This window comes from Capsicum annuum, chromosome 10 (genome assembly GCF_002878395.1).
Source record: "Capsicum annuum cultivar UCD-10X-F1 chromosome 10, UCD10Xv1.1, whole genome shotgun sequence".
Lineage (NCBI taxonomy): Eukaryota > Viridiplantae > Streptophyta > Magnoliopsida > Solanales > Solanaceae > Capsicum > Capsicum annuum.
Window position 1 is genome coordinate 190,568,694 of NC_061120.1, and position 6,000 is coordinate 190,574,693.

Consider the following 6,000-nt stretch of genomic DNA (forward strand, 5'->3'; position numbering starts at 1 on the left):
ACATAGACTTATATGTGGATCAGTACTTCTAGATTGTACTGAGTATATGAGGGCGAATGCATAAGTAAAACAATGTCTCAACATCATCATAATTTATAAAATAATGCATGCTAAATGTAGATGACTCACATAAGCTGGAATATCTGAAAACTTAAAATCATAATCATGAATAGCAAAACATGTTGCATAAATCTAGTGAGTCATAACATTTAGTTTCTAAAAGATGTAATGATATTTTATCTTTAAATCATGCTATCTGAGTGTTGAAGGACTCACTTCTATATCTGTAAAATGAAATCTGAAACCTCATAGCTAATGTCATATGAAAAGCAATATTTGAATAAAATTGTGAGCTTTTACAGTTAGTTTCTAAAAGTTGTTCTGATAGTCTTTGCTATTGTGTTGTAGAGAAATACTTTTAAAAACTATTCTTCAAGTTTTTACTGTTAGGGAGGTTCTTCTAACCGACATACACTATATGAGCTATCATAGTGTCCAACGCCTAGTTTCCTTATGGGAAAACCTCACGTTGGGGAGAGGTATCATACTCTTGCCAAGGAGTATAACCTAATGTAAGTGATCACATCTGTAACTGTCATCCATATAGAAATGGAAATAATTTAATAATTTATACTTATGTTGGCTCGTAATTTTTGGCCATGTAAACATACCCAACTTGGTGCTAAATACTACTCCCTTTAATCTGTATGCTCATTTTGTAGGAAATCTACTTTTAAAACTAGTATAAGGGTTTACAATGAAAACCTCTTGTGAATCTGTTTACTGTAAACTATAGTTAAATCTGTAAAGTGGATTCCACATCTAAGCTGAGATCAAAAGATTAAATCTTTGTTAAAAATCTGAATATACAAATCACGGAATGCTTAAAAGCATAATCTTCTTGAAATAACAATATTCAAACTAGGGCTGACAACCCATGCATCTATTTCATGTTAAATCATCATAAAGTTCATCCTTGATAATGAAAATATTGATAATTCAATTCTAAATCTGGAAATTACTGCAATATGCATGAAAATACGAAAGTAGACATGCAATTCAACATCTAAATCTCTCACAATCTTCAAATAGTAAAAGTAGGTATAAACCATAAACTGAAATTCATATAATTTCATGTAAAACTCAACTTTAAAACTAACTTTGGGCGCAAGGATGAAAAAATTATCCTTGTTGAAAACCCCACATACCTAAATTGATGAAATTGATAAAGAAGCTTGATCTTTGAGTTCCTAGTTGTGCACTTGAAGATTGATTCTTGAAGTTCTTGAATTAAGAATCTTTAATTTTGAGTAATCTTGGAAAAAGAATGGTGGAATTTGGATTTCTTGGGGATTAAGAGTTGATGTTCTAGGGTTTCTTGGAGAGTAATTATGTGGAATGTATGCATATAATGCTTAGAATAGGTTAAATTCCTTGTTTTTCATGATTTGGGGCTTAGAAAAATGACTGGATTGCCTTTGTAAAAATTACTCAAAACTAGAAAAATTCCGATTTGGCATACCACCGCGACGTGCCGCTATCGCGGTGGCTCACTGGAAAAAAAGCTGAAGGCCATTTTGGGCTCTAGCGCAACGTGGCGTAATCGTGTTGCATCACTAGAAAAGGACAAGTGCCATTTTGCACTCCAGCGCGATGCAGTGTCTGTCCAATTGGAAATTTTAACGCGATACAGGAAAATCGCGTTGAGCTAATAGAAAGGGACGAACAGGGACTGAAACTTCTCTGCGATGCGGGCTAATCACGGTGCTCCACTGGAAATCAAAAAGTTACAAATTTGTCCTTCACAGCGACACGGTGCTTATTGCTGTGTCCTACTACTTTCACTAAAATCACCATAACTTCTTAACCGAGTATCGAATTGAGGAAAAATTGGTATCGTTGGAAAGTTGATTCAATTATCCACCATTTGGTGGGTCTAGAACTAGAATATTCCATATGCATCAAAATTTATACATTTTCAAAGTTGTTCCTTGTCACACTAAGAGTTAAACCGAGCTATGAAAAGTACGGGGTATTGCATAAGATCACTATAGTATAACAGGACAAGGCATATAATCAAATCTCGTACTCAGCCATAGAAATACCCTCTGATGTCAAATGTTCAAATTGGTGATGACGCTCCTTCCTCAAGCTATGAGGGAAGAATCTATCAAGAAAAGTCTATGCAAACTTAACCCAAGTCATTGGTGGAGAACCTACTGGCTTGGAATCAATATAGGAATGCAATACTACTTGGTAGGATCATGCATCTATGGAAAATGACCAAAAACTCTTAGGCCTCCTCACGCTGATCACCCTAAAACTTTGATGGATCCATCTTCCTAAACTTCTCAAACTGTCGTTGCTCCTTATCTGACATAGCTTCCCTCACCCCACCTATATTTTTTCTACCCCTGGTAAAAACATACCATCATACCGTGGTTCTGGATGAACCGCTAGACCCTGATAAGTTGAAATAGGTAGGTGATTTGGGGTTTGCACCCATACCCTAATCTGTGAACCTGTACCAAATGATCCGCATCCCTGATCTATACTCTCCAAAACTCCTAAAACCTAGATCAAGGTATCCTGAAGAACCAGTGTAGCAATAATTTTTAGAGGTGCCTAACTAGGGCCCATATTATCAGCTAGAACCTAAACTTAACCTCAAGAGACATCACCCTATCAGGAATCTAAGCGGCTTCCCAAACTTTCTCTCTATCATGACCTCTGCCCCTACTACATCCCCTACCTCTATCTACGTGAGTCAGAGTCAGCATGGGGGATGGTACGAACTCCTGATCACTATCCACGAGTCCTCACCATCTGCGAGAGAATAAGACAAGAATTTTAGTATTTCAAGTTAAAAGGTCAATATCACATAATAAAAAAAGAAGAAATAAATATTTTCTAAAATCCTATAGCCTCCCGAAGATAAGTAACACAAGTCTTCGTATCATTCCTCAAGACTCTACTAGACTCAACTTGTATATATGAGACCAATGAACCAGAGGCTATGATACCATTTGTCACTGCCCAAAATTTAGGACCATGACGGTGCCTATCCAACCTTTCGTAATAGGTAAGCCAAAACTCAATCCCGAACGTATATAAGCGGAAGAAGATAAGTACATAATAAAGCCTGAATAATCTCTAAAATATATTAACAGTGTAGTATACTCATAGTCAAAACATAGATAATACAGGTTTGGTAGTCACTAATACAAGCCACTAAATACAGAAATTAAAAAAAAAATTTGAGTATCTCAAAATATAGAAAATGCATAAAGTTAGGGTAGAGGAGATTTCAGTAGTCTCTAAAAATAATAACAGCTACCTCGAATCTCTAAAGATACTGACACTGAAGAAACCACAGGAATCGATGCCCATCAGTCATCAAATTGATACTTGTACGTAAGGTGCAGAAAAAATAAGGGTGAGTACGAAACCACATATACTCAACAAGTATCACCGAACAACCCTAATTCAAAGTAATGACGAGTAACACCACATCAATCATCTACTAAAATTATACAACATGCAGTCAGGAAAGTTACCCTAATCAAACATAATAATCAAGTTTAATAGTCATAAGAATATCATAACATAGTCCCAAAAAATCTTCAATACACTAGAATTACGTGAAAAATATTCAAGTACTCAATGGATGATACAAAACCAGCAAATACAACTTACTCAATATAAACAAGAAAAAAATAATGCAATGATATGCATATGTTGTGTATGTACTTACCGAGAAATGGCTTTAAGGTTAGGACTCATAGGGGACTCACAAGGTCCATGTAATGGGCATGTGTGCACTCCAATTTCAATAAACATATTGTGCAGCAGTGCGTGTAACCCTAATAATAGATAATAATGTGCAGTCGTACACTCCGACCCCAATAATAGTTAATAATATACAGGCCTGCACTTTGATCTCATATGAATGCAATGCATGATGTGCAGACACGCAACTCCGATCACAAATCAACAATAAAATTAAGCAAATCATTTGATATCTTATGTCAGAGAAATATCAATTTCAAAATCAACTCATCAAAGTGCAGAGGTGGATCCAGGATTTAAAGTTTGTGGGTTCCCAATAAAATAAAAAAATAGTAGTTCTAAGGGGATTTGAACTGTGGTATAAGCATGTGGGGCATTTCCTCAATCCCTTTTTGAACCAATAAGCCAACTAACAACTTTTTTTATGGGTTACTCACTAATAATTCATATATATTTAATATATTTGTAATATAATTACAAAGTATACGAAAATGCTTGGGGGTTCCCAGGAACCCGTATTCATAGTGCTACATCCACCCCTATCAAAGTGTAAGTATTCTCGTTAGCTAGCATTTTCAACAACTTATTGACAATAGCAAATCTACCCAATTATTCTAACAAATAGGGAAAGACCGCTCAAAACCATCAATTAACTGGTTTTAACCCCTCAAGCAACACCGGTACTCGCATAAATGTTTGTCACTTCACTTGTACAGGACCTCTATTCCCCAGTACACCGTTACACATAACTAATGTTATTTTATGGTGTTTTGGGGTACAAGAATATGTATTTTGGCACAACAACTTCAACACTAGTTCAAGTTTAAAACAAGAACACTATGAAGTACAAAAACACCCTCAACATAAGATCAAAGTGATCTTTCTAAGAAGTGCGTTTTATTTTTCAGAAATTAAGATGAAACAAAAATATAAAGCCAAGTCCCCCGACTTCACGGAGTGTCCATTAGGAATAATTCCCCTCACTGTACCCCAGGTTTTGGAATATTTCTCCCATGATAAAATGGCTTTCAATCCAACTATAGTAGTACCTCAAATAATTAGATTCATCGAACTCACTCAACAATTTAATTGATCACAAAGAATGTTTTGAAGAGAAGAAAATTTTTTATTTCAGAAAATTTTTCATTCATTTCTAAACCTGTGGATGAAAGCAGGTTTATATAGTTATCAGATGCCTCTTCTGAAAGGTGGCAATGGTTCACTTAAAAGCTGTATCCTTTGGAAGAGTCATGTTTATTCATTCGAAACATTGTGTCTTTTTCTGAACAGACACAACTATCTGAACAGTCATAACTTTTCCAAAACAATATGTCTTTTCCTCAAAGGTTGTGCCCCTCCATTTTCCATTCACACCTTTTTCATACATATTAAACCCAACAATCCCCCACATAAATGGGGAATGACTATTTTTTTGTAAAATTTTACGAACATGTATGTGATCATCATGCAAAAACCTATTGCATCTAGATAAGTGGGTTTTCCTTTGAACTTTCCATAGTGAACATGTATCGAATGCACTCGGTCAATTGGTAGATTTGATATCTTTGAACCGTCGAGCTTTTATGTACACTTAGACAACATATGTCACACAACGAGCCTTTTACCATTTATGGTTCTCATGGTTTTGTTCTATTCAGCCATGAACATATCCCGAATTCATGAAAGCTTAGAGAATAGGCCTTTACTAACATTATCCTTAAAGCGGCTTCCACTTTGCCCTCATATAGGTGATTTATAAACTTTAAATCCCATAGATTAAACTATTTGATCAAATCTGCCAAATTTAGATAATCCTTAAAAGACTTCTTACCTTAAGTCTTATCCTAGTTTACTAAACATTGTCTACATCATGAGAATGGGTTGTTTGATCTCCTTGAACCTAGCTCTTTGGATCTTCAATCTTCTAGATAGAGTTACCGCCATGCTGACTTGTCCAAGGCCTTAAACTCATTCCCTTGGATGTCCTTTGCACTCCTTCTCTAGATAGGCCTTTTGTAAGTGGATCCGACACATTATCCTTTGACTTTACATAGTCAACAAGGATAATTCCACTAAAGAGAAGTTCCCTAATGGTATTATGTCTCCATCGTATGTGATGAGATTTATCGTTGTACATCATGCTCCCTGCCTTACCTATTGTCGCTTGGCTATAATAGTGTATACATACTGGTGCCACTGGTTTGGGCCAAT